The sequence below is a fragment of the Hoplias malabaricus genome, chromosome 5 (assembly GCF_029633855.1).
Source record: "Hoplias malabaricus isolate fHopMal1 chromosome 5, fHopMal1.hap1, whole genome shotgun sequence".
In the NCBI taxonomy this organism is placed as follows: Eukaryota; Metazoa; Chordata; class Actinopteri; order Characiformes; family Erythrinidae; genus Hoplias; species Hoplias malabaricus.
Genome location: NC_089804.1, coordinates 9,721,668 through 9,730,480, shown reverse-complemented (window position 1 = coordinate 9,730,480; position 8,813 = coordinate 9,721,668).

Sequence of the window (8,813 nt, the reverse complement as noted above, 5' to 3'; positions counted from 1 at the left end):
GATATAAATTTGGAACCGTTCTGTGTGCTTCCACCAACATAAACTGATTCGCCCAACCAGAAAAATTAGTTCCCAGCTGGAACCAAATGACAGTACGTTCTTCAGTGCAATCCGTGGCTGAATAATATGACACAGGGCAGGAACACTCTCAGTGTCTCCGTGATCGTCGAGATGTTTGGCGGGACACCACACGTGTTAGGCAGAGCCTCGGCTCGGCGTTGTTTAGTTCACAGGCTCAGCAGGACGGCTCAGAACTCGGCAACATTTACACACGTATTATAGCTCACAGAGAGAGGAGGACTGCTGAATTTGTCTTGTTTTGTGTCAGTGTGTATCTTTGTGGTGGGGAGAAATTTTCTGACGTTAGTGTGTTTATAAAGCTCCATAGAGTTGTGCACAGCCACTTTAATCCTAACATGTTTTACTGTAACCCGATACATTGGAAAAATAAGTAATTGTAGTTCTTAAAATCAACAAAATGTTATATATTATGAACATAATTTTTGCTCCACTTTTTTCATTTCTGAAGTTATTAGTCCTGCCCTCCATAATTCTGTACAACACAATCACATAATAAAAACCACATGTAAACAAAGACATTGATATGAAGCACCAAAGCTTCTCCAGAGCTTTCAATGACAAGGGTATGTATTTTCTTTCCTGTTTTTGAAATGCCAGAAAAACACTTGTGACAAGCCCTGTGAAGGACTGGCACCCCCTACAGGGTGTATTCCCACCTTGTGCCCAATGATTCCAGGTAGGCTCTGGACCCACCGTGACTCTGAACTTGATAAGCAGTTATAAATAATGAATGAATGAATGAAACTTTTTGACAATGGATTTTTGGCTAATAGCAGTCCTGCTAAACTAGGTTTGACTAGTTTCTCTTTGCTTTTGTTTCTACACTCCCTGTCCATTCTCTCAGCTCCACTGCCCGTATAGGAGCACTTTGTAACTCCGTGTAGTCCATCTGTAGACCATCTGTTGCCCTGCATTCTTTTTACTCCCTTACCCCCTGTCCTTAAATGGTCTGGAACCCCAGAGGACCACCAAAATGTAGGTTTAATTTACATGGTGGATAATCTTGCAGTGACACTGATGTGGTGGTGGTGTGTTGTTGTGTGTTGCATGAATAGATCAGACACAGCAGTGCTGCTGGAGTTTTTCAACCTCTCAGTGTCACTGCTAGACTCAGAATGGTCACCAGCCGGCGCCATCATGTGTCCACTGATGTAGGACCAGAGGATGACCAACACAAACTGTCTCAACAGAATAGCTACTGACTCTGAATTAACATCGACAAGGTGGACCAACAAGGAAGGAGTGTATAACAGAGTGGAATAGGAGTGGACACAGGGAACAAAATCTTCAGCACCACTGCTGTGTCTGATCCACTTGTACCCGTGCAACATACACTACATTCACTGCAGTGTTGAGAATGATCTACCTCCCAAATCATATTGGCTCTGAGGAGGTCCTGAACATTGAAGAACAGGGCGAAAGGGGGCAAAAAACTATGCAGAGCAACACATGAACTACACTCTAATTATAGAACTAGAAAGTGCTACTGCAGGGTCAGAGGAGCTGAGAGAGTGGACAATGGGTGCAGAAAAAAGGATGTGGTCATTATGTATGATCAGTGTACACTCAATCACATACATTGACACAATCACATGCAGACGCATGCATGCACACAAATCCACATGCACACAGTCACACACATGCATAGTTACAGACACACACACATTGACACATACACACTTTCAGCTCTTCAAGCATTATGTATTTCCTTCAGAAAATGCAAATCTAGTTTTTATTTATATACACTGCACAAAGAAATGAACGCAACACTTCTGTATTTGCTCCCATTTTTCATGAGCTGACACCTTTATGTGCAAGCAACATCACAGTGGACTTCCTTTCCAGAGACTCTCATGAGCTCGAGACTAAGCAGGGGTGTGTGATGATGATGTCAGCTGGCTGACAAATCACCATCTCCATCTGTATATACCTTTTAGAGACATTTATAATTACAACTAGGGCAGTACTACTAGTACTACTAGGGCAGCCCACTCAGTCACTGACCTCAAAGATAAGACGTTTTCTATGTACACAAAAGGCATTTTCCTCTTAAATATTTGTCTAAATGTGTGTTAGTGAGCACTTCTTCTTTGCCGAGATAATCCCTCCACACAGGTGTGGCATATTAAGAGTCTGATTAGCCTGCATGATTACTGCACAGGTGTGCCTTAGGCTGGCCACAATAAAAGGTCATAGAAAAAGTCTTAGATCTTAGAGGTCAGCTCATGAAAAATGCGAGCAAAGTGTTGTGTTTATAGCTATGTTCAATATACTTCTGCATCGAACCTACCCTATAGGCAACGTGTCAGTGTGAACCCTACATCATAGCCTATGCACGTGTTGACTCTTACAATGACTTTAATTAGTCAGAAGTTGGACTGATGGTTTATGATGAACTGAAGTAGTACAGGAACATGAACTCCACACTATAGAGGCCACAGACAGCAGCAAATTCATAGTGAGAAACACAGAAGTACAAACGCTCAAGTTGACCAGCCTTAAGTACAAACTGGCATTATGCTTTAAGCCTTTGTTGCATTGATTACAGCGGTAAGAATATGAATGGCTTTGTCTGAAATGGATGAATCAGAAAATATTAATCACACATGTCATTAACAAGTCAATATGCATGCATGGAGTGACATTAAAAAATGTCACAGGTAAATATACTGAAATGTCATCATTTGTATCAACATTTGTTTGCTCTTTTTACTGGCACATGCTCACTCACACCCCCACTCCCACAGTTTGTCTTAGTCTAGTCCATGGTCTATAAAGGTGACTGACACCCCTCCTTAGTCTCGAGCTCACAAGAGTCTCTGGAAAGGAAGTCCGCTGTGATGTTGCTTGCACCTTTCCGATACTGGACTGCACACCTAAAGGTTTGAAGAGCAAGGTACCATTGAGTAATGCTAATGCTGTCTTTAATACTCCTCATCCAACGGCAGAGTGCAGTGGTCAACATAAATTCACACCCTAGTAAATAGTATTCAAGGGAGTCCAAGGCCCATCGTTGAATAGTTCCTCTCTCTGAGGAAAAACTTACAGCTCTTTGAAGGCCTGCTTGCACTCTGGTGTCCACTGCACCCCCTGTGGCTGGTCCTTCTACGTAAGCTCTGTTATACATGCTTCCTCGTGGCCAGATTCTACTGGACTATGGGCTATCATATCACAGCTATGCAGATGATACTCAGATTTACATGGCCCTGTCCCCACTCTGGTCCAGTTAACACATTAAGCAAGTGCCTTGAACACATCACTAACTGGATGGTACACAACTTTCTGCAGTGGAATAAAGATAAAACAGAGATGATTCTATGTGGGAACAGCAATGAGAGACACAGACTGGCTGCGTATCTGGACATCTCAGTTTTAATAGTCATGTTAAAGCGGTTACTAGATCAGCATTTTACCATCTTCAGAACATAAGTAAGATTAGAGATTTTCTGACTAAACCAGACCTGGAGAAACTTATCCATGCTTTTATTTCTAGCAGGATTGATTACTGTAATGCCCCCCTCTCCCGCATTCTTAAATCCTGGATACACTGGATACCAGTCTGTTACAGAATAGACTTTAAGGTGTTATTACTGGTCTATAAATGTCTTAATGGGGTAGGACCAGCATTTTTATCAGATCTGCTGCAGAGATATTGGCCACGCAGAGCATCTTTAGGAACTAGTTGGTTAGTCCTGCTTCAGGTGAAAACTAAACCTGGAGAAGCAGCATTTAGCTACTATGCCGCTCTTAAATGGAACCAGTTGACTAAAAATATTAGAAGAGCCCAGACTTTAGACACGTTTAGATCAAGACTTAAATCATTCCTGTTTGAGCAGTAGCTCAGTTTAAAATACTCTGCACTTTTATTCTGTAATGGCACTTTAGTTCTCTTCTTTCGTTGTATCATTTTAATTTGTTTTAATCATTTTTATCATATTTTCGTTTACTCTTTTTATTTATTTTTATTTATTTATTTTATTGTAATATTTTAATTGTTTTATTGACTTTTAGGATTTTTATTCTTGCTTTTTCTGAAAAGCACTTTGAATGGCTTTTGTATGAAAGGTGCTCTAAAAATAAACTTGCCTTGCCTTGCCGGGTGCTGCTCTACTGGCAAAGTCTGGGATGAACATTCTGTACCATCCAATGAGACCTAGGAAGGATCTCACCCTTTGTTTCATTGTCAAGACAGGAGCCTCCTGCACTGCCTCCACTTTATTCAGTCCTGCACACAGAATGCCATTCCACAGCGCACATCACAGATACGAGACTTCGGGCTGCACGATACTACACTTCTCAGGATTGTCAGCCCTACCTCCTTGATGGGCTGTAGAACTCTCCTTACATGCTCCAGATGCTCCTGCCAAGATGCCCTATTGGTGACCTATCTATATATGCAGCAGTAAATGCTTCCATTCCAAAGGAAATCTACCCTGGAGGTCAAATGGCATCACCCAAAAGTGTTACAATCCACTAGGGGCTCTGAATGCTGTCAGTTCTTTAGCTTCATCTTTTAGGGGAACTTGCTCTTCGATGCCTTGATTACTCCCATGTCCAGCATATTCTGAACTTCTTTCTTGAGGGCTATGATGAGTCTCGTGCAAACAGTTCATAAGTAGTCTGTCCTGTCTGTTGTCTCACTTCATACGGAACATGCCATTTTGCCAGAAATGTTCAAAATAGGCAGGAGAATGAGTGCTTGTCTCCCTGTTTGAGTTACCTCTTTTTCCCTCTCATACCATTACCCAAGCAAATCAGAGAACGTCTCTATGTTGTCTCTGAGTTATCTTCTTTCTCATCTTGGTTATGTATGTAAGGACGTTGAGTTGCTCTTCTGGCTTTGCCCCTTCCCATTCCTCCCTCATAATGTCCACTGGTCCCCTTACTTTTCTGCCGTAGAGTACCTCAAATAGAGAAATTCCGCTGGAGCAAATGAGGCAACTCACCTACAACATGCTGCTGAGGCTCAGTGACTTTTGAACCACAAATTTTGTCCTGTCTTTAATCTCTTTTGCTTTTCTTAACACCTTTGTTAGCAAAAGGCAGCTGTTCTACCAACTGCTTATTTTCATGATTAAGCCTAGATTGCTTTCTAGAGGCAACAAATACCTCAGCACCACTGTTGCCATGTTATGTCAGGTCTAATAACACTGGCATGCCTATCCCTAGTATAACATCATATGGAACTTCATCTTTTATCCCATCTTTAACACGTATAAATATCATTCAATTTCCCCTTGGCCCATTTGGCTGCAAGTAAAGCATCTAATTGCACTTGATTGCTTTAGAGTCTCCTTTTCTTTTTATATAGATTGCCATTATTACATTTAAATTGTGCCCTGTTGTAGTTACCATGTGTGCTTTTACAAAAGGCATCAGAACTACTCCCATATGCCCCCACAGACTTATCGGTTCTTGCCACCACTTCCACTGAAGGCACAGCCAGTGCTGCTGAAGCTGCTGGGTCCATGGGATCTTGTACTCATTGTTGCTTTGAGGGGAGTGTGCAGACAGAAAAAGAGCAGAGAGGATCGGAGAAGGTGAGCTCACTAAGAGGAAACTGGAATCCCTCAGAATCCCACCACATAGAAGTGCTTTTTAAAGAGCTCAGAAAGAGGGAGTCTTCTGTCCCTCCAGCACTCAGTCTCAAGAACCCGCCACCCAACCTCACCTGAGTAGGTCGTAGGTAGCTCTCATCACGTCAAAAGTACTGTAAGGAGAGATGGACTCAGTACGAACCTGCAGCACATGCAGTCCAAAGAAAGTGAGAGGGAAGGAGAAGGTCAGTCAAATCTTAATGCAAATCTTTTCCACACCTGATGACCATGTGAAATTTGCAGCTAGTTTCTGCTCATGATGTGCCCAAATTCCATTGCAACTGATACACTCAGGATCAGTTCCACCCCTGCTATGGTACACAATGTGAAGGGTGTTGCCATGAATATTTCATAAGGCTGAGATATGCTGAGCTGGCAGCAGTCAGAAGGCAGATATTTTGTATAGGGTAATATTTGATAAAAGCCTTTATTACAGTGGTACTGCATGCATTCTTGATTTGTTGTCATAGTAACTATTGTCATCCATTGTCTTGTTGGTGGAAAGATGTACTACAGAGTCAAGTGAGTGTTTAATAATGCAAAGTGGCAGAACCCGAGGTCTCATACTAAGGATATGTCTTGGGGAACTTGAGTACTACGCCCACATCTGGACATAGTGGAAGCGGTCAGGAAAACCCCAATTCCATCTACAAAGAGGCAAGTACAATTTTTCCTGGGTCTTGTGGGTCTAAATTCCTTGGCCTCCCATCTGCAATACCTACATGCCCCACCAGTGAGGTGCTCCCCACACTTTGAGAAACACTGCCATAGTCAGTAGTAAGTATATAACACTCAGGGTGTGCTTTAAAGAATATTAACATGGTTCCTGTGTCCAATAAGACAAACAAGCCTCTGGTTACTGAACTGAGTGATCCCCTCTACAAATTTCTACAGATGTGTGGACACATAGTGTAACTGAATATGACGGCGTGTGAAAGTTGGGAATGTGTCAGTGACATCTGGGTGCATTAAAAGTATGGGGTGCATCAAACCTTTGCATACTCTGGTGTTTTTCTATTATCTTGTACACTTTCTGAACATCTTAAATTTGTGTTCTTTAATTATCAAGGCCAACTAAACCCCAGTCTTGTTATAGCATACATTTTTATATTATTGCTTGGACTCTAATAAAAATGTTTTTTTTTGTCTTATGTTGTTAAACTGTAGGCTTACTTTTTTTAGTAAATATTTTAACAATATATTAAGTTTATTATGAATTTATGAGAATGAGGGCTTGAAAGAATTAAGTTGAAGGCTTAATCAAATCATCTTGAGTGTGAGTGTGTATATATATATATATATATAGGGTGGGCCATTTATATGGATACGCCTTAATAAAATGGGAATGGTTGGTGATATTAACTTCCTGTCTGTGTAAAATTAGTATATTGGAGGGGGAAAACTTTTCAAGATGGGTGGTGACCATGGTGGCCATTTTGAAGTCCAACTTTGGATCCAACTTTTGTTTTTTCAATGGGAACAGGGTCATGTGACACATCAAACTTTTAGCATTTTCAAAATGCTGCCCATTGTGTTTGATTGTCAATGCAACCCTCTTCTCCCACTCTTCACACACTGATAGCAACACTGCAGGAGAAATGCTGGCACAGGCTTTCAGTATCCGTAGTTTCAGGTGCTGCACATCTCATATCTTCACAGCATAGTCAATTGTCTTCATCCATCCATCCATCCATTATCTGTAACCGCTTATCCAATTTAGGGTCGCGGGGGGTCCAGAGCCTACCTGGAATCATTGGGCGCAAGGCGGGAATACACCCTGGAGGGGACGCCAGTCCTTCACAGGGCAACACAGACATACACACATTCACTCACACACTCATACCTACGGACACTTTCGAGTCGCCAATCCACCTGCAACGTGTGTTTTTGGACTGTGGGAGGAAACCGGAGCACCCAGAGGAAACCCACGCGGACACGGGGAGAACACACCAACTCCTCACAGACAGTCACCCGGAGTGGGAATTGAACCCACAACCTCCAGGCCCCTGGAGCTGTGTGACTGCGACACTACCTGCTGCGCCACCGTGCCGCCCCCAATTGTCTTCAGATGACCCCAAAGATAAAAATCTAAGGGGGTCAGATCAGGAGACCTTGGGGGACATTCAACTGGCCCACCACGACCAGTCCACTTGAAACTGTTCATCTAGGAATGCTCGGACCTAACACCCATAATCTTGCTGGAATCTGGATCATCCTCGTTGAGATGCTGCAGAAGCTGGAGTTTGTAAGGGTGCCATTTGTGAGTAGCTAATACTGATTCAATGTGTCTTTTCTGCACGTTTTACACATTTATTGAAGTTTATAAATACAACAAAATAGAAACCTACGGGTCCTCGGGTTACGTCAGTCCCGAGTTACGATGTTTCATGGTTACGACACATCTCGCATTTACCGTATAAAGCCTTGTTTTGTGTCAAGTGCTACACTGTGGGCTCTTGCTGAATGAAGCTAGGATAGCCACTGATGATTCTTCATTAGTGACATTTTTCATGCGTCCACATTTTGGCAAATCCAACACTGAACCAATTTCACGAAACTTGGCAAGCAGTTTGCTAACTGTAGCATGGGAGATTTGTGGTCTTGTAGGGTGCCTTGAATTGAAATCTGCTGCAATGACCCGGTTACTGCGTTCACCAGACATCAACACAATTTCTATCCGCTCCTGACGTGTTAACCTCTGCGACATGTCAATGGCTGTAAACAAAGAGAAACTTGTAAATGACACTTGAAAGAAACCAAGCACACCACGTTAAAACCAAGCACCATTGTTTTTCTTGTGAAATTCCCAATACGTTTGATGTATCACATGACTGTCTCCCCATTGAAAAAACAGTTGGATCCAAAATGGGTGTATATATACCCCACCCTGTATATATATTCAGGGGGTCCTCGACTTACGACATTGATTCGTTCCTATGTCGCGTCGTAAATCAATTTACGTTGTAAGTCGGAACATACATACATACGTAAATAACATACTGTAAGCACTTATCCTATCCTAACACCTATCCTCCTCAGTCCTGAACCGCATAACCACATATTCTTCCTCCGCACACACCAAACAAGACAAGACACAAAACAAGGCTTTATATGGTAAATGCGAGATGTGTCGTA